General features: G+C 51.3%; 1 protein-coding gene across 2 annotated transcripts in view; it reads left to right on the top strand.

The window, feature by feature from the left end:
• Positions 1–14,245: 14,245 nt before the first annotated feature.
• GDPD2 (glycerophosphodiester phosphodiesterase domain containing 2) overlaps positions 14,246–19,997 on the top strand; it is a 28,136-nt gene continuing 22,384 nt past the window's right edge. The window contains exon 1 of one of the 2 annotated variants that reach the window (XM_034782123.1): positions 14,246–14,348. The gene's annotated coding sequence lies outside the window, so the exon portion shown is untranslated. Of the gene's footprint in view, positions 14,349–17,044; positions 17,399–19,997 lie in introns of those variants that run through there. The other variant, XM_034782122.1, reaches the window with a different exon arrangement.

Below are 19,997 nucleotides of genomic sequence, written 5' to 3'. Positions count from 1 at the left end.
TCCTTTTGAGGGCTCTGGTCTTCTCTCCCAGAGGTACAGAGCAGAGGGGAAAAACCATTGTTAGCATAGTGTGGCTGACTGTGATGGAGACTGGTACTCCCAGAACAAGCCTTGATCTAGTAAAGTTCTGGGCAGTAAAGATGGTATCCTAACTGGTTTTACTGTAATATCCTTCCTCTGTAACAATCAAGCCCAATGGGCTATGCGGGTGTTGGAAACTTGCCCATCTTTAATCCGATTAGATAGCAGAAACTAAAAGGGTGTGTGCGACGAGCGTAATACGATCAGGCTGAGGCCAATTAGGAAAGCAAAATGCTGTATGGCCCAACTAGTAGCTAGTAAGTACATCTCACAGTTGTGATGGGGCAACAGTCTGTACTGATACCCAAGCATCTCCGTTACGGCACCTCGTTCTACATTCAGGTGCTGAAACTGGCACTTGGGACCCCCCCCCCCATTAGCACTGTAGTGCCCAAGGTCAACCACTGTCTCTGTGCCTTGTGATCTCTAGGCCCTGTGCTGCATGCTATGATGAGCACTGCTATTTCTGTGAGTCTGTTTGTTCCTCATTGATACTATAAGTGAGACCATGGTTTATCAGCATAGGCAGCAAACTAAAGCCAGTGCATGGCAGAATTCTGAAATAGAAACTAGTAATAAAGAGAAGCTGGTTCATGCAGCAAACGGCTTTTCATTTCACAATATTTGTTAATGTGCTGACCTCGCAGCCAGCCTCCTATCATCCACAGGAAAAAGTGTAATTCTGTGGTAACCATAATTCTGAGCACAAATTACAGGCCTGACAACAGTGGAAAGCAAACATCCTATTACAAGGGTTTGTTTTCAGTGCTAAAATAATGGTGTATTTTAACAGTTGGCCAACAATAAAGAAGTCTGAATGCCAAAATCTTTTTAGCAGACAGGTACACAGGGAAGGGGCAGACAAGAAGTGTATTTGCTTTTTGAAAAGAAAAAGGCTGCACTGTTCCTGGAAAACTTCATTATCAGGCAGAGGCATCTTATCGGCCAATCTATCACTGTTCTGAATGTGCTCAAATTCAGAGCAAATTAAGCTAGGTAGAACCTCAATATGCCTCTTTCCACAAATTACCTCTTGCTGGGCTAATTAGCCTTACTTAGGGCTTGTCTACATGAGGAAATTGACTGGCACAGCTACAGTGGAATAACCTAATAATAATAATTCGGCTATAGCTATGCCAGTCAGTTTTTCCCATGTAGGCAAACCCAAAGAGAATGATGCACTCTTCTAAATTAAAGTGAATTATAGTTCTATAATGTATCTTACCAGCATCTCTTGCCATATGAAAGCTGCTTTTAATATGCTTGTTTCAAATCTCTTTATATTGAACAGTTAATTGCTAATAAGTAGTCAATTAGGAAATAGCAAACAATAAACACTTTGAAATTAGTCATAAATTCTTCACACAACAAATCATCCTCTAAAGGAAAACAATCATTGTGATCCTTTAGCACTCACCAGTGAACTTGGGCATGTGCTTCCTGCAGGAAAGATTTGAGCTTGGTGCATCTCCTTTCCAGAGTCAAGCACAGGGCTTTACTGCAGGGCTGTTTTTCACACGGCAAATACTCTTAAGAATAAAATGGTGGCTCCCTCATACATGTGCATTATGATAGTCTTTAATTACATGATCACATTCTATGTCTTCCACAGGATTGCTGCCTCATTTAGTGTACAGCATGGGTAGCTATTTAGTAATTCCTTGTGTGCTTTCAGCATGAATTCAGTGTTTGTGATGAATTAAACTATTTTCACAACATCCTGTGAGATGAGTTGTTATCCCAATTTACATGCAGGGAACGGAGGCATGAATTAAAGACAGTGTTTAAAAAGTGTAAACTAATTTTGGCTGCCTCCTTCAAAAGCCAAAGGGCCTGAGTGTTTTTTATTTTTATTTTTTGAGTATGTAAATTTCATATGTTCAGAGCTCAGCTTCCATTGACCTCAGTTATTGCTGAGCATTCACAGCTACACTGATGATCAGATCCCGGGTATCTCCTGCTGGACACCCAAATAATGAGGCACACAATTAGTGATCACTCATGCTGTTTGGTTTAAGAGATTTGCCCAGCATCACATAGAAACTCTGTGGCAGAGGCAGGAATAGAAGCCAGTTTTCTAGGGCAGCATTCAACTGCCTTAACCATGAGAACTATCTTTTTTTTTTTTTTTTTTTTTTTTTTTTTTTCTTCCTGTTGTCCTCAACATCATTCACTTACACACCTTCCAACTTCTGCAACAAATGAGGCAGGGTCCTGCAGACAACCGCCTCCTTCACTACACAGCCCTGATTCATCCCCGGGGCATGTCCAGCCTGTGTACTGAATGAGGCTGGTTCCTGTGGAAAATAATTAAGGACTAACATAACGCATACGCACAAGTGGGCTCAATTAGGGTTGCATGGGCAGCCTTAATTTTGGCATTTCCTAACTTTTGAGTGGTTGGCTTTGTGACCATAATGTTCGTTTAATATATTTTATTAACTCCTTAAATTAAAAAAAAAAAAATTGCCATGCAGAACTATATTGACCTTCCCCGCGCAGGTCATCATCAAGGGGGTCAGATCTTTAGATTCACAGCACAGGCCTCTGCCATCAGAACTAACTGTGTAACTGGTAGCAATAGAAAGCTGTTATCCACATGGACCTGCCAGTACAGGGGAATGAGATGCAGGCTTTGCCAGTGGATTTCACAGCTGTTTGCTGACTGCAGAGGAATGAGGAGACTTGGGACTCCTGAGTTCAGTTCCAGGTTCTGTAGGGAAGCTACAGACTGTGTCCCCTAACTTCTGCCCTCGGTGCTCTGCTCCTGCCCTTCCCCACCCACTTCTTCCTCCCTCCATCTTCTGTCCTCCTAACTACTGTTCCTCTCCCCTCTGCATTCGAGTGGAGTCACTCAGTTCCCTCCTTCTCCTCCCAGCACTCTCTTCAGGAAAATCTCCCACTGACTTCAGTGCTTATAAACCTGTTTAAGCTATCTGTGTATGAAAGGTCATATAGACACATAAGATCATTCTCATTAAATAGCATGAGTCCTGACTTCATGACAGTAGCTGAAACTATTTTAAAGCCTCTAAATCAAAACTTAACAGGTTACTGTCTCTAGGTGTAAAAATGCAGATATCAGGATATACAAGATGTTTGTATCTGCAGTAATGTGTGGATGACTGTCAGAAACACTAATCCTTTCTCTAAATAAGTCTCTCTTGCTTTAGGGCTGAAATATTACAATAAAATTAATCAAAATAGTTTCTGTCCCTTTTAATGGGGGGAAAAAACCACTATAAAAACAGTTTGACTCAGTCATTTAAAAGTTTCAACAGAGTGTTTAAAACTAGATATTGGTCTTTCCCAGTTTCAAATCACATCTTAAACCAATTCAGTAATGTGTGGCACATGAAAGCTTAAATTAATGGGCAATATTCCAAGAAAAATGCCCAATCCTATAAGCGGCTCTATGTAATAGGAACAACAAGAGACGGAATGAAATAGCAGGCTGTTGCTGTTAACATAAAAATGTGTTAAATTTATGTTGTAAATTGACCGGCTTAAGATCTAGCCAAGCTGATGAAGTAGGACTGGATTTCTCAGTGCATAATATAAATCTAGGTCTCACTCCAGCATGTCTGAATAGAACTTCTTGTCCCTGGCCATGGGATCTAAGCAACTCCAGCCCCTGTTGTGATAGATCAATATAAACCTCCATACCCACTCAGAACAAATTCCAGTGTGTCTTTTCTCCACTCCCATTAAAGTAACATATGTATAAACAGAACTCCAGTTTCAGAACAAACAGCCACAGGAACAAGTAAAGACACTGTGTCATCTCTTTCATTGCTAGCAACTCCCATGGATTTCCTTGGAAAATGAGAGCAGAATGGGTCTAACATGTCCAAATCGGTCCCATGTACAGAATGGAGGGACCTGAAATTCATTAGGTGATATTCATGCTGAAACAAATAGCTTAAATGGAATTAACATACAACTGTACAAGGACAGAACCCTACAGATGCTCTCTGCTGCATACCATTCCAAAAACAGCAACACATTGCTATTGATTCCTAGTGCCTGAGGATCAACTGTGCTAGTGCTTAAAATAAGGGCAAAGGCAAACTAAATAGCATTGGTGCTATGCTGTCATTGACCTTCTTCCGTTGATGGATTTGAATAATTACCCCGAAAGCCAGCAAAATGCACACAGGGTGGGGCTTCCTGAGTAGGGCTGGATTTCAGTGGTGTCCGGCTGTGAGTCTCAAGACAAAGAATCTCCTTTAAGAAAAGAACAGATAGTTCAAAAGGAAGTGTTGTAACAGCTTAAAGACCATTACACATGAACACTGGTTGCAGAGATAGTATGGTAGGCCATCATGCACCCTTTCCAGTCAACAACCACGGAACTGCATGCAAAATACCTACAACTCTTGAGTTGGGAGCATAAAAATTAGTACAACCAATTAAAACTACAGGCCAAACTGGCTTCCTGTGAGCTCCCCACACACACACACACACACACACACACATGCAGCTGATGCCAGAATATCACTCTTTATGTACTCTGAATTTATAACCCTCTACAGAGCCCTGTTCCAGACCTGAATTCATGACCATCATAGGGGAACAAGAAGTCCTGAATGTCAGATCCACAAATAACTATAAAATCCTTAGACTTTTAGTTTGACTATAAACTCTCTGAGGCAGTGGCAATCTCTTTGGTATATATCTGTACTGTACCCTACATAATGCGGGGCTAGGGCCTCTAAGCACTGCTGTGACACACATAAATTCACAAACCAATACTTTGTTTGACATTAGTTAGGGCTGTTTTAATCAAACTAAACCATGGAAAACTTGAAAATACAAAGTTAAGGATTGAATGATTGCAAAATCAAGCGCACTCAAGTTAAGAAATGCCCCAGTTAATATTTCCTATGTAACCTTAATTCAGCCTCCTTGTGGATACGCATTATGCTACAGTCTTTAATTACATACAGAGATGGCAAGCTTGGATTTAAGTGACTTGCACAGCATCTGATAGAAATTCTGTATCCCTACCTCTGCCACAGCCCAATTCTCTAGGGGGGCATTCGGCTAGCTGTAGACACCTGTGGAAACCTAGCATGGGATCATGTAGTTACAGACTGTATCATAATGCAAGTGCACAGGGAGCCTTAATTCTGGTATTTCGTAAATGTTGTGTTGGACTTTGCAATGTGTGGAAAGAGACGACTAAAGGAGTATGAAAGAAGTCTATACAATCATGACAGATGTGGAGAAAGTAAATAAGGAAGTGTTGTTTACTCCTTCTCATAACACACGAACTAGGAGTCACCAAATGAAATTAATAGGCAGCAGGTTTAAAACAAACAAAAGGAAGTATTTTTGCACACAACGCACAGTCAGCCTGTGGAACTCTTTGCCAGAGAATGTTGTGAAGGCCAAGACTATAACAGGGTTCAAAAAAGAATTAGATAAGTTCATGGAGGATAGGTCCATCAATGGCTGTTAGCCAGGATGGAAAGGGATGGTGTCCCTAGCCTGTTTGCCAGAAACTGTGAATGGGTGACATGGGATGGATCATTTGGTGATTACCTGTTCTGTTCATTCCCTCTGGGGCACCTGGCATTGGCCACTGTCAGTAGACCGGATACTGGGCTAGATGGATCTTTGGTCTGACCCAGTATGGCCGGTCTTATGTGTATTATCCTAGGCTTTCAAAAAACAAACTGAAAACTCTGTTTATTCAATCATATGGCATCATATTGACACTGGCATGGATCATCAGTAAGGGTTGCAATCTTTAGATCTACTTGAACTAATGGAGTAACTGATAGTAGACTGTCCTCCTCAGTGGACCAGCACTAGAGGGAGATGATTCATTTTGTGAATGGGGTTTCACAGATCTTTTCTCTCAGAGGAATGGTGATACTCAAACCTTGGCCTCCATTCCCAGCTCTCCAGGGCAGTGTGCTCTAGGGGGCAAAACTCTTCTGCCCATTCCCTCCACCCCAAAGTGTCACCTTTCTGCCCTGTTCTCTCCATGTCCTGGTCCTATCTCTTCTCCACTCTGGCTCTTCATCTAACCCATTTCCTCATCTAGACAATCCCAGTCTCCACTCAACAGGCTTCTCATCCCTGTCTCCCTGCTCAGTTTCCACCCCCAGCTCCTTGTCCCAGTCTCTGCACAGCCAATCCCAGTTCCCCCAGGCTTCTCATCAGATCTTCCCCCTGTCCAATGGGTCTCAGTTCCAGTTTCCTTCCCCGACAGTCAGTCTTCCACCCAGTCTCTCCACACTTCCCCTTCCAAACTTTGTCCACCCAGTCCCACCCCCATCCCAACTCCCAGTCTTTCCCTCCCTACCTTCCCACCAGAGCCCCCAGTCCAGTGTCTTCCACCCCCCCCCGCTATTTGTCCTAATCTATTTCCTATTCCCCCTGCAATCCAGCTTTCCCCCCTCTCCATTTGAATCAAGCAGCTGCCTCCTCCATGCCACCTGGGCCCAGTAGGGGGGCATTTAGTGCTTAGGAGAGAAGCTCCCTGCTCTCAGTTCAGGTCTCCAGACCCCAGCACAACCTGCAGCAGCTCAGAGCTGCAATTAGAGGGAAAGTCCTACACCGCCTCAGGCTGGAGCATGCCCAGTGCATGCAAAATCCTTCTTTGGGAATTTAACTGGCAAACTTTAAAGTCTGTAATGAGTATGTGTGAACTGCACCTTGGAGCATGTCTACACTGGCAGAGTTACAGCGCCGGCAGGTACAGCGCCGCTCAGAGAGCGCTGAAGGGAAACCGCTGTTGTGTGTTCACACTGTCAGCTACCTGTGCAATAACCTATTCGCATTTGCAGCGGTATTCAGAGTGGTGCATTCTGGGCAGCTATCCCACAGAGCATCTCTTCCTCTTCTGCCGCTAAGAGTTGGGAAGGCAGAGGGGGTCGCGGGGCATCCTGGGTCCTGTCCCAATGACCTGTGATGCATTGCTTCACATCCCAGCAATCCCTGTGCTTCCGTCCACATTTGGTGCCTTCTTTCAACGGTTTGTGTACTGCATGCCTTGTCTCTTCAGGCTGCAGGAATGTATCCCGAACCGTTGACCAGTATGCTGTTCACTCTGACCAACATATCCTGAGTGGCAGTGGAGTTTTTCCTTAAACTACAAAGGCAAGAGGAGTGCGACATTGATCTCACCAAGCATAGTAGCTATGATATGAGCTTGCTTGTCATTCATAGAGGTGCTGACTACAGTGGAATGCTGCTTTTGGGCTTGGGGAAACAAGCACTGACTGGTGGGATCACATCATGATGTACGCCTGGGATGACGAGCAGTGGCTGCGGAACTTTCGGATGAGGAAAACCACATTCAGGGGACTGTGATGAGCTCGCTCCAGCCCTGCAGTGCAAGGACACAAGAATGAGAACTGCCCTGCTGTTGGAGAAGCACGTGGTGATTGCACTGTGGAAGCTGGCTACTCCAGATTACTACCAATTGGTCGCTAATTAGTTTGGAGTGTGAAAGTCTACCGTTGGACTCGTGTTGATGGAAGTGTGCAGGGCCATTAATCGTATCTTGCTCTGAAAGACTTTGCACAAATGGGCTTCCCTAACTGCGGAGAGATGATGGATGGCACGCATATTCCAATTCTGGCACCACACCACCTGGCCACTGAGTACATTAATCAGAAGGGGTATTTCTCAATGGTTGTCCAGGCACTTGTGGATCACCATGGGCATTTCACAGACCTTGACACAGGCCGGTCCAGAAAGGTGCATGACGCATGCATTTTTCGGAACACTGGCCTGTTCAGGAAGCTGCAAGCAGGGACCAGAAGATCATCGTAGGGGAAGTCAAAATGCCCATTGTGATCCTGGGAGACCCCACCTACCCCTTAATGACGTGGTTTATGAAGCCATGCACGGGGCAACTTGACAGCAGCAAGGAGCGGTTCAACAGGCTAAGCAAGGGCAGGATGACTGAGTGTGCTTTTGGTGGTTTAAAAGCCTGCTGGCGCTGCCTCTATGGGAAGCTGGATCTGGCTGATGACAATATTCCTATGCTTATAGCTGCGTGCTGTAGACTCCATAATATTTGTGAAGGGAAGGGTGAAAGCTTCACTCAGGGTTGGACCACAGAGGCTCAGTCCCTGGAGACTGAGTTCAAACAGCCAGAGACCAGGGCTATTAGAGGGGCACAGTGGAGGGCCATAAGGATCAGGGATGCCTTGAAGCTGAAAGCCACTGATATTTGTTGATCTGCTTGGGAGTGCAGTGCTTGTAATGCTAGGAGGTGATTGGTGCACATGATGCAATATGTGGATTAACATAATTGTATGTTGCTTTGCAGTGCTCTTTTTGCTTTCAGTTAATAGAATAAAGATTGACTCTCTCCTCCAGTTGTCTTTTATTAAAAGAATTGTTGGGTTTTTGTTTGTTTGCTTTCAAACCAGCAGCAGAGAGGGGTATGGGGGAACGGAAGGTCCCAGGAGGCGGTGGGGTCTCGGGACAGCTAAAGATTTGTGTATGTCCAGGGATCATATCCAACCTTCTCCTTTGGAATACATTGCAGTAGATACTGTACTTCAGCAGGGCCAAACTGCAGAGGGCTGGGTGAGTGCAGTGGGTAGTAGGAGTCCGCAGTGCTGGACTGTGAGGGGGGAGGAGTGGAATGCCGCGGGTATAGACTGGAGCCAGGAGGTTGATAAGAGTGTGTTGGTGATGTCTGGGGGGGCTCATGGGAAAGAGTTTTGTGACCAGGGCTGCAGGGAAGGGCAGGTGTGGAGCTGCTCAGTTTGAAGAGTTAGTATCACCTGGAGCATGTCTGTTTGGCGCTCCATAATCTTTAAGAGCTGCTCCGTGGCTTCATTCTGGCATGCCACATTCTCCTTTTGGTCCCTCTTCTCGCTGTCCTGCCACTCCTTCAATTCCTGTTTCTCAGCGGCGGAGTGCATCATAACATCCAGAAAGTTCTCCTTAGTTCTTCTTGGCCGCTTTCTAATTCTGTGCAGCCGTTCAGACGCCGATAACAGAGGGGCCAGGGCAGAAGCCACAGTCTTGGAGAAAACCCTTCCGATAACAAAGAGGGAGGCTGGGCTCACAAGATCATCTTTGAAGTTTAAACACAACATTTTACAGAAGCAGTATTGTTTGTTTGCAACACAAACACTGATTCGGTGATTTAAAACACCACCAATACCCTCTCACCTGTCACTAACTGGCTGACCCCAGGCAAGCACACATGAGCCACAAGACCCCCAAAATGCTGAGTAGCTGCAGGGGCAGGGGAAATCACTCTTCCCGGGCCCCGCGGTACACTGGGGGAGGGGGCCTTTGGGGGGGGGGGGAGAGCCAGCACTGTAGGGGGGCCTGATAATCATTCCTGTCCCCACACTTTCCACAGGCTGTGATCATTATGGAAGATCTCTCGCGCTGAGGGTGAGCAGGGAACCAAAGGAGGGTTTTCTCCAAGACTGCAGCTTCTGCCCTGGCCCCTATGCAGCTCTCCTCTGTGCAGCAATGGTGTCTTTCTCTTTCTCTCTTCTTCACCCCCCCCCCCCACCCCCATGGTGACATCTGAAAGTTACCGTTAATGGGGCAAGAAACAAAGCAGCTCTGTTGAAGAACCTGCAGCAGCAGATTACCCAGTATCTTCACAAGTGTTTCCTGTAGATCTCTGAGGGAAACTTCAATGAAGTGAGGGAGTCAATCAACAGCCTGTTCTGCCATTTGGACTAGGCATGCAGTGGGAGACCAGCCTGCTTTCTGCAACCCTCCTGCCCCCAACAACTCGCTTCAGCAATTCCCAAAATCAGATCCAGGGGCCTCCTCTCCTGTTTGTGCTTCACCAAGATCTGACTGCTGTGACTGGCTAGGCTCCTCTGGGGTACAAAAGAGCTCCTGGCTGCCTGCATCTCTGGCCTCAGAGTCCCCCCGCCTCTAGGTCCCCCCTCCGCATCCTCGTCCAAGATTTCCTCCTCCTAGCTCGGTCCACTCTCAACTGGCATGTGAGTCACCAAAGTATCCACAGTGGCCTTCATAGTGCAAGAGGGGTCGCCACCGAGAATCGCGTCCAGCTCTTTGTAGAACCGGCAGCTCGTGGGCACAGCACCAGAGCGGCGGTTTGCCTCCCACTCCTTGTAGTAGGTTCCACAGCTTCTTCACTTTGACCCTGCACTGCAACGTGTCCTGGTCATGGCCCCTCTCTGCCATGCATTGTGAAATCTGTCTGTAGGTATCAGAATTCCTATAACTGGAGTGCAGCTGGGACTGGACAGCCTCCTCTCCCCTCATGCTGACAAGGTCCAGCAGCTCGACATTGCTCCAAGTAGGGGATCGCCTGGTGCTTGGCGCAGGCATGGTCACCTGGAAAGATGCGCTGAGACCACTGCCTGCATCACCAAGCAAATAGAAAGGGGACTTTCAAAGTTCCAAAGGAATTTATGGGGTGGAGCTGACAGTTAGTCACCTGAGGGCAGGGCAGTAGAGGTCAAACCAATGACCAGAGAGGCGAGAACAGGCATTGTGGGACACCTCCCAGAGGACAATTGCAGCGCTGTAGCCCCAGCGCAGAAAGCTCGACCACTCTCATCAGGGTGGCTTTTTAAAACACTACAACTGCACAGTTTTTTACGCACTAAGTGGCTTGGCAGTATGCACCTCAGGAGTTACAGCGCAGAAAGCTGTTTTACTGCGCAGAAACTTGCCAGTGTAGACAGGTCCCGAATTTACTGACAAAGAGTTGTGCATACTGTAATATTTACTCAGAACATGTTAGTCTACAGGACCTTAGTTTAAAATGTGCTTTAAAAATACTTCATTAATGTGTTGCTGAAGATTATAAAATCACATCTCAAAAATCCTTGCATAGATTTTTAGATGCACAATCTGAGTATTCATCTTTAGCCTTAAATGCTTGGATCTTCAGACATCTAGTGTGTGGGTTTTTTGTTTGTTCGTTATTAAACAAATCCTTCAAAAGACCATCCTTAACTAAAATGCCCATTTTGATTTTAATTACTATAGTACAAAAAACTTGCTTCCAAAGTCTTCCTATCTATCCCTTTCTCCCATCACCTGCCTGTTGAAGAGAGCCCTTAAAGGGACAACACTCCTTTCTTTCCAGATAGAAACTCATTTGTCCAGCTTTCTTTACTTCTATTTAACTCGTTTTAAGAGAACCCTCCAGCAAAATCAGTACCTTAGTAAGATATAAAATCCTTTTGTTATGCCTTAAAGAATGTTTCCAAATATTTTTAAATTGGTGAAATTTCATAAACATGTCTATTGTTATGGAGATCACACAAAGTAAATTGGTGTTCCCTTTTTCTAAAAGCAATGAACGTTGTTATGAACACACTAAACCTCTGAGACTGATTTAATTTAAAATGTCTTTGTTTCAGTGAGTTAAATATGTAGTAATCTGGAATGATTACTTTATGAAGGCTAAAGCGTACATTTAAAATATAAAATCAGCTTAGAAATAAATACTGATTAAAAAAATGTAAAACCGAGAAGAGCTGCATCATGTATTCCATATTTAATGTTGTATTCAGCAGGACAGGTGACTTGCCCTTACTACGGTTTTTGCAAATAAATCTGACAAACTTCAGGGTATATTAAAAAAAAAAAAAAACTGACTGATACTTTTTTTTATTCCCAAGTTTAGTGCTTTTAATTAGGTACCTTCTGCATGTCCAGTCTTTACCATCTGGCATGCAGTGGAAAACATGCTCCATATTCTTTAGAAAGAAACTTCAGAAGAGTGTTTGTCTTTTGTTTTTCTTCTCTTCCCCCGCCCCCCCTTCCCCGCAATGTCATTTGCTCCATTTGGGTTCAGGGATTTGGCTGGAAGTGGGTGAGCAGGGAGGGGGAGGGAAGAGAGAGGAGGGAGACTGTGGTGAGAGGGTGGGGCCTGGGGTAGAGTGGGGGTGGAGTATGGGCAGGGCCACAGGCAGAAGAGTTGGGCTGGGGAGCTAGCCTCCCCAAGCCACAGCTTCACCCACGGCCCATGACAGCAGGTAAGAGCGGGTCAGCTCCTGCACACTGCAGTCCCCTTAGGTAGGGGCTGTATTCACAGAGCCAAATGTGCTGGGGCCGTGTATCGTGAGGGAGAGGGTACGGGGATCTCTGTGGGGAATTGTGACTCGCCACTGCCGTGAGGCAGGCCAGGTGGCTCGGTATCCTTTGCTGCCTCATCTCTCTTCCCTCCCTTCCCCCCCCCCCCAGGCTGCAGTTGGGCATAGGTGCATAAGTTTAATAATAATACTGTGTAGGGCCCCATAAATCCTAAGGACAGCCCTGAATAAGCACCTTCCATTAGTGTATTCAGCAACTTGACTAACATCTATCATGTTTTCTTTCTGTGCAGTGGAGTGTCTTGTTGTGTGTTGGTGTGTGTGTGTTTTTTGTTTTAAGAGTGATAGATGTTAGCAACAAGAAGAAAGTCAAGGAAAGTGTGGGCCCCTTACTGAATGAGGAGGCAACCTAGTGACAGAGGATGTGGAAAAAGCTAATGTAATCAATGATTTTTCTTTTTTTTGCCTCTGTCTTCATAAACAAGGTCAGCTCCCAGACTGCTGCACTGGGCAGCACAGCATGGGGAGGTGGTGACCAGCCCTCTGTGGAGAAAAGTGGTTCAGGACTATTTAGAAAAGCTGAATGAGCACAAGTCCATGGGGCCGGATGCACTGCATCCGAGGGTGCTAAAGGAGTTGGTGGATGTGATTGCAGAACCATTGGCCATTATCTTTGAAAACTCATGGCAATCGAGGAAGGTCCCGGATGACGGGGATTACATTAGCCTTTTTCCAATCTTTAAAAAAGGGAAGGAGGCTCTAGGGAACTACAGGCCAGTCAGCCTCACCTCAGTCCTTGGAAAAATCGTGGAGCAGGTCCTCAAGGAATCACTTTCCTCTAAGTGCTTCAGAATTGATCAGGAGCAGTCGGCATGGATTTACCAAGAACAAGTCATGCCTGACTAACCTAACTGCCTTCTATGATGAGATAAATGGCTCTGTGGATGAGGGGAAAGCAGTGGACATGTTATTCCTTGACTTTAGCAAAGCTTTTGATACTGTCTCCCACAGTATTCTTGCCAGCAAGTTAAACAAGTATGGGCTGGTGGAATGGACTATAAGGTGGACAGAAAGCTGGTTAGATTGTCGGGCTCAACGGGTAGTGATCAATGACTCCATGTCTAGTTGGCAGCCAGTATCAAGCAGAGTGCCCCCAGGGTTGGTCCTGGGGCCGGTTTTGTTCAGTATCTTTATTAATGATCTGAAGGATGGCATGGACTGCACCCTCAGCAAGTTTGCAGATGACACTAAACTGGGAGGACTGGTAGATATGCTGGAGGGTAGGGATAAGATAGAGGGACCTAGACAAATTAGAGGATTGGGCCAAAAGAAATCTGATGAGGTTCAACAAGGACAAGTGCAGAGTCCTGCATTTAGGATGGAAGAATCCCATGCACTGCTACAGAGTAGGTACTGAGTGGCTAGGGGGCAGTTCTGCAGAAAAGGACCTAGGAGTTACAGTGGACGAGAAGCTGGATAGGAGTCAGTGTGCCCTTGTTGCCAAAAAGACTAAAAGCATTTTGGGCTGTATAAGTAGGGCCCTTGCCAGCAGATCGAGGGACGTGATCGTTCCCCTCTATTTGACATTGGTGAGGCCTCATCTGGAGTACTGTGTCCAGTTTTGGGCCCCACACTACAAGAAGGATGTGGAAAAATTGGAAAGAGTCCAGCGGAGGGCAACAAAAATGATTAGGGGTCTGGAGCACATGATTATGAGGAGAGGCTGAGGGAACTGGGATTGTTTAGTCTGCAGAAGAGAAGAATGAGGGGGGATTTGATAGCTGCTTTCAACTACCTGAAGGGGGGTTCCAAAGAGGATGGATCTAGACTGTTCTCAGTGGTGGCAGATGACAGAACAAGGAGCAATGGTCTCAAGTTGCAGTGGGGGAGGTTTAGGTTGGATATTAGGAAACACTATTTCACTAGGAGGGTGGTGAAGCACTGGAATGGGTTACCTAGGGAGGTGGTGGAGTCTCCATCCTTGGAGGTTTTTAAGGCCCGGCTTGACAAAGCCCTGGCTGGGATGATTTAGTTGGGAATTGGTCCGGCTTTGAGCAGGGGGTGGGACTAGATACCCCCTGAGGTCCCTTCCCACCCCGATAGTCAGGGTTGCTGGGCGCTGGTTAGCGGAGGCAGAGCAGAGCAGAGCAATGCCGCCGGCGCTGGGAGCAGGGGGCGAGGGGGGCGATGGCGGTCCCAGCAGCGGGTCTCTCTCCAGAGGTGACCGCGAGCCGGTACAGCCTGCGGGTGAGAGCCGGTACACGGGCAGGGCAAACGGGGCAGCCGCCCTGGCAATGGCCAATGCTCCGGGGCGGGCGGGCAGCGCTGAGGGGCTGGCGGGGGGAGGCGGGTCCCAGCCCCTGCCAGGGGCCCGGCCCAGGGCCCCGCCGCCCTGCGCGCAGTGAGTCCGCTCAGCTCCCCCGTCCCCATCAAACGGGGGGGGGGGCACAGACTGACCGTCTCCGAGCTCCGCCGCCCGCGGGCTCTGGGAGCGCGTCCTGCCGCCCACCCGAGGGGGCGGGGCCCTGGCCGGGGGGCGGGGGGGGGCAGAAGGGGGCGGGGCGGCGCGGGGCGGGGGGGGGGGGGGCCCTGGCCGGGGGGGCGGCGCGCGGCGGCTGGGCGCGGGCAGCTCGGGCTCCGTGTGTGAAGCCCGTCTCTCAGGCTGCGTGCGTGAAGGCCGCGGGCCATTGTGAATCGTGACTATCGCGATATTGGCCCGGCGAGGTTTTGCGTCTCACCGGCCACCGGTTCTGCTGCCGTCCTCACTTTGCCCTGATTCGAAATGGCCGCCGCCTCCCTGCGATGACATGGGGCCGAGGCCATAGGCTGCCCTCAATCAAAATGGCTGCCAGTCCCGGGCGGCTCTGCGCGCGGCAGCCAGGCTGCCCCTAGTAAACATGGCCTCCATCTCCCACCGCTCCTAGGGCGCTGAAGCCAGGCCGGCCTCAGGGAAGATGGCTGCCGCCAGTGCTCCAGGAAGGGAGAAGGGCACCGTGAGGAGGCGGCTGACCCGCTAGAACGGCCTTCCCCGGGGTGACCGAGCCCAGGCGCCTGAACCGCCGAGTTTCATGGCCAGGCAGTTGCTTTGGCAGCGCTAGGAGGGGCCCTCACGCAAGGAACCATAGAGCAAAAGGGGCGTGGGCAGAGTGACCCCAGAGCAGTCCCTATAGCAGGAAAGAGCCATAGAGCTGCAGGGGCTGGGAGCGCACCCTCTCGTGGCTGGAGTGCGTCACTGCAGCTCAGCAGGTCCCCGCAGCAAGCCTTGTTCGCCCTGGGGGGGACTGAAGTCTCTTCCCTTTGTAACCGCAGGGGTAGCTCTACCTGGCTGCACACCCCAGGCAGCACCACCCAGCTCCAGGGCTTGTCTTATCTGGTGATGCTGCTTCGCTCTCATCAGATGAACAGCGAGGAGTCCGGTGGCACCTTAAAGACTAACAGATTTATTTGGGCATCAGCTTTCGTGGGGAACAAACCCACTTCATCGGATGCATGGAGTGAAATGATGCAGGCATTGTTATGCTGACACGTGCAGAGACGGGAGTCGTGTCACTATAACAATGCCTGCATCTGTACAAGTGGCTTTTTAACCCACGAAAGCTTATGCCCAAATAAATCTGTTAGTCTTTAAGGTGCCACCCGACTCCTTTGTTGTTTTTGTGGATACAGACTGACACGGCTCCCCCCTGAGACGTCTCATCAGATGGGCACTAGTGACCCAGTTTTGTGAGCCCTGGTCTCCGGGTGCACTAGGGGCATGGGGCTGAGCCTGCGTCCGTGCAGACAGGGACAGTGTGACTGGCAATGGAGGGAGAGAGCAGTGCAGGCCTGGGGCGCTCCTGGATACACAGCCTGAAACCTCGGTGTGTAAACGGGTGACTTCCTGTCATTATGCAAATGAAGCCTTTGGCAAGGGGGACAGGCTGCTTCCCTGGGGCTGCTAGTGCAGGTAGCCCTACAGCGTAGCTGCCCGAGGAGCTCCATCCTGACCTGTCCGGTCAATGCAGCTGGGCCTGCTACCAGAATTGCTCAAGGCTGCAGCGGGGCTATGGTAGCAGCCGCCGCTCAGCGGCTTGAGGAGACCCGTTGTTCTCTGTGTTGCCTGGCAGGGCCAGTAACAGTCTGTAGTTAGAGGGAGGGAAGGGAGTTCACCATGGCCTGGTCTGGCCTGGCACTCCCAGCCGTTCACATCTGCACAAAGTGGGTGTGAAAGCCCCAGAGCAGAGGGGAGCCATTCACATTCACTCTGCACAGTGGGGGCTTGGGGGCAGAGCTGCGGGGAATCGGGCTGGGTTCTTTCTTTGCCTGCTGGTTTCTGAGCCTTTAGGCTGCACGCGGGGCCCAATTTCAATCTCTTCTCTTTTCATATGAGCTAGAAACGATTTTTACAAACCCAGAGTGGGTTCTCCTGTAGTCACGTGACTCCAGGTGCTGGCACTTTTCAAAAAGCGCCAACTGTCGGTGTGAGCCTGGAGAGCCGGCAGCACTGGAGTGCCCACAATCCGTAGCTGAGCACTTGTCTCCAAGGGCAGCAGCAGGGACCAGCGCGAGCCACAGGCTCCCTGTATGGCCACATCAGCAGATCCCACCCAGATGGGACGCAGTCCCAGGGAGTGGGGAGACCGGCAGTACAGAAACCCAAGTCTTGGCCAAGGCCCCTTGCTGCTCCTCCATGGAATGGCAGTGTTAGTGCAGACAGAGGGGGCTGTTTCTGGGTTGCCTTGGCCTCTGCGCTGGTCCCCCCGCTGCCCTGCCCCTCCACAGAACTGAGCCGGGGGGATGCAAGTACAGAGCCTAGTGCAGCCCCAGCCGGTGCCCCTATTTCCTGAAGGGGGCTCAGCCTAGAGCCATGAGTCTGAGCCTGCCTCTGCCACCTTCCCCGGCCCTCCCTGTTGGTTAATCTGGCGGGATCGTGGGCTGCCTGCAAACTCCTGAGTGCTGGAGCTTGTCCCGCTCCCCCTGGGGCCCCTTGGCCGGCAGCCCTGGGAGTGAGTGACAGGCCCGGAGATGGGACAAAGGAATTCTCCCCAGCCCTGCTGCCCCCTCAACCCCGAGTCCTAGCAGCACCACTGCTTCCCCTGATCCTCCTCCTCCTCCCCCAGGCAGCCTGGCTGCTTGCCCTGCCTGTGAGTCAGCTGGGAGCAGCCCTGGAGGTGGCACCGGCTCTCGGCTGGGAGAGCCGCACACCTTGGTACAGCTGAGGAGGCAGGGATCCCAGGGCTCCGGAGCAGGGAGAACGAGGGACAGGCCTGAGCCCCAGCTTGCCCCACCTCCAGCAGGGAGAGAGAAGACCAGAGCAGGTATTTCCCCCCCCACACGCCGAGAGGAGGGGGAGCACTGTCCTGCTGGGAGGGGGGCATGAGCAATAAGAAGGGGCTGCCCCTGTGGTGGGGGTAGGTTCCCAGGGAGTGGGGAGGACCAGGACTGGGGCTGGGGTGTGGATTTGGGGCAGGCGAGCGCCACCTTCACTCGGCGGGGGCAGGCGACAGCAGGGCACTGGCTGAGCGCCAGAGCTGTGCGGTGCCAGCCGGGCAGGGAGCTCAGGGAACTGGCAGGTGGGTGGGGACCTGCAGCAGTGCCTGGCATCAGCCCTAGCCCAAATGAGGGGTGACAGGAGCAGCCTGTGTGAGCCCCCCACAGTAACGGCTTCCTGGGGGGCTCTGAGCAGCACAGACTGCACAGGTCTCCAGCCTGTCCTTGGTACCATGCCTGGCCCCGGCATCCTCTCCAGGGAGTGTGGCAGCCGGGGGCTGTGGCTTCCCAGCCCTGTGATGGGCCTGGGGCTACTCGCAGGAGCCAGGCACTGGGGAGCTTCAACCCCCTTCACACCCTCCATCCACGTGTGGCCCCAGACCCAGATCCCTGCCAGCCACATGGACCATGTCCCAGTATGGCCAGCTCCGGTGGCGAGACCCCCCAGCTCCAGCACGTCCCCGGGTCAGGGACTGTGCTAGCCCCGCTGGGCGCTAGCAGCCCCTTGGCTGCTGGGGCTTGGATTCAGGGCTCTGACCCTGGTGCCTCTGCACAGCAGGAGTGACACAACCCAGCTGGGTCTGGGGCGTCCAGGAGGGGCCCGTTGGGCTGTGACTAACCCCCCAGTGCGCCGTGTGCTCTGCCCCACTCTGGCGCACGTCCTTCGGGCCGTGCTGGGAAGTGCGTGGAGGGCACGGCTGAGATCCCTGATCTCCATGAAAGTGGCCGGGGGCTCAGAGAGCGTTTTCCTGCCACTGCCTGGGCTGCAGAGGACAGAGAAATGCCATCTTGGTTAACGACCCTCGGAGCATTCCTCACACCAGGGCCTAGCTCCCCTGCTGCGCAGCGCCTCTGCCAAGCCCTCAAGCAGGGGCACTGGGCGGGGTGGCAGCTCCACGCGGTCCCTTTTCCCTGGCCTCGGTGGGTTTGGCACTGCTCTGGGGATGCAGGCACCTGTCCCCAGTGAGCACACTGCAGCCAGGCAGGCCGGTCGTCCAGCTGCGCTCACTACCCTTGGGCCTGTGGGGAAGGGCTGAGGCGCTGGTGGAGTCGAGGATGCCCCAGCGTGAAGCAGCGCTTGGTACTCGTAGGCTGCAGCGCGGCTCTGGGCCAGGTCACTGCATGGAGCCCACTGCTGCTCCCAGCATGGAGCCTGGGGGTCCAGCCAGAGCAACTGCAACTTAACAAGGTGGGAGAGAGTCCTCAGTGAGGGCCCAGCCAGCCTCTGCAGCGCCCCTCCCCACTGCTCTGCCATGCATCCCACCTCTGCTACTGCCCCTTGCCCTGGGCATCCAGCCCTCTTGGAGATGAGGCTGGGCGTTTCAGGGCTCTGGGCTATACAGCAGCCTGCAGAACTGGGGCTTGAGTGGCGGGAGGACACACGGGACTGGCCAAGGCAGAGGCTGCTCAGGGCTGTGGCTACCTGGCACAAGGTCCCTTGTCAGCCCTAGGCCTTTGGGTTGCTGCTGGCTGAATGAGCCCTGGAGCTGGGGGTGCAGGGCAGCAGCAGGGACAGGGTGAGGAGTAGGGAGCACCCAGTCCTGAACCTCCCGGAGTACCTGTTGGGCTAATGCACGTGGTTGGAGCCCTGCTTTGGGGCAGCCTGTGTCCTCAGCCCCCACTCCTGGAGCAGCCCGCTGGCAGGGGCAGTGCTGGAGGCCAGTGGGTCTGTCTCACCTGGGCAGGGGGATGGGGTCAGGACTCCTGGGTTCTAGTCTCTGCTCTGGCTGGGGTCTAGAGGGTAGAGTGGGGAGGAATGGGAGTCCAGCTCTGCCCCAAGTCCCTCTGTGACCAGTGGTGAAACCTCGAAGCCTCTGTGCCTCAGTTTCCTTCCTGCACATGGGGGTAGCCCTGCAGAGGGGGCTGTGAGGGGCCATCCGGGAATGCCGGAAGGGCTGGGGAGACACTCTGAGCACAGGTCCTGCAGGTGGGTTAGCTCTGTGCAGCAAGCCAGCAGCTGGGATTTCCCGGACTGCTTCCTCCAGCTGTGCACCTGGGATCCCTGCTCTGATGGGCTGGGGAGGGCCTCCCGCCCTGTGACCACCACCATGCTCTATGGCTCAGGCTGTGCACTTCCACCAGCAACCTCCCCTCCCCTGCCTTGTGGCCAGAGCAATCCTCCTGTTGCCGGACAAGGGCAATTTCCCCCTGCCCTGGGGCATGGCCTATGGGCCAGGCATAGCCTGGCAGCTGCCCCTGGGGATCCTCCTCCCTATGGCTCCAGCTGCTCGCCAGCCCCCCAGGCTCCCTCGCCACCCTACCCCCTTCCTGTCCTTCATTAACAAAGGGGTGGGTGGCAGGGGCTTGGCCCAGCGCAGCACCCACCTCCTGGGGCAGGGAGTCCCGCGGGTCCATGGGGCACCCTGGCAGCTGGGTGGCACATGGCTGTAACCAGTGGCTCCCGCATCCTGCAGAGCTGGGGAAGGA

The sequence above is a fragment of the Trachemys scripta genome, chromosome 9 (genome assembly GCF_013100865.1).
Source record: "Trachemys scripta elegans isolate TJP31775 chromosome 9, CAS_Tse_1.0, whole genome shotgun sequence".
NCBI lineage: Eukaryota > Metazoa > Chordata > Testudines > Emydidae > Trachemys > Trachemys scripta.
Note: the sequence above shows the minus strand (reverse complement) of the source record. Positions and strands in the feature narration are given on the sequence as shown.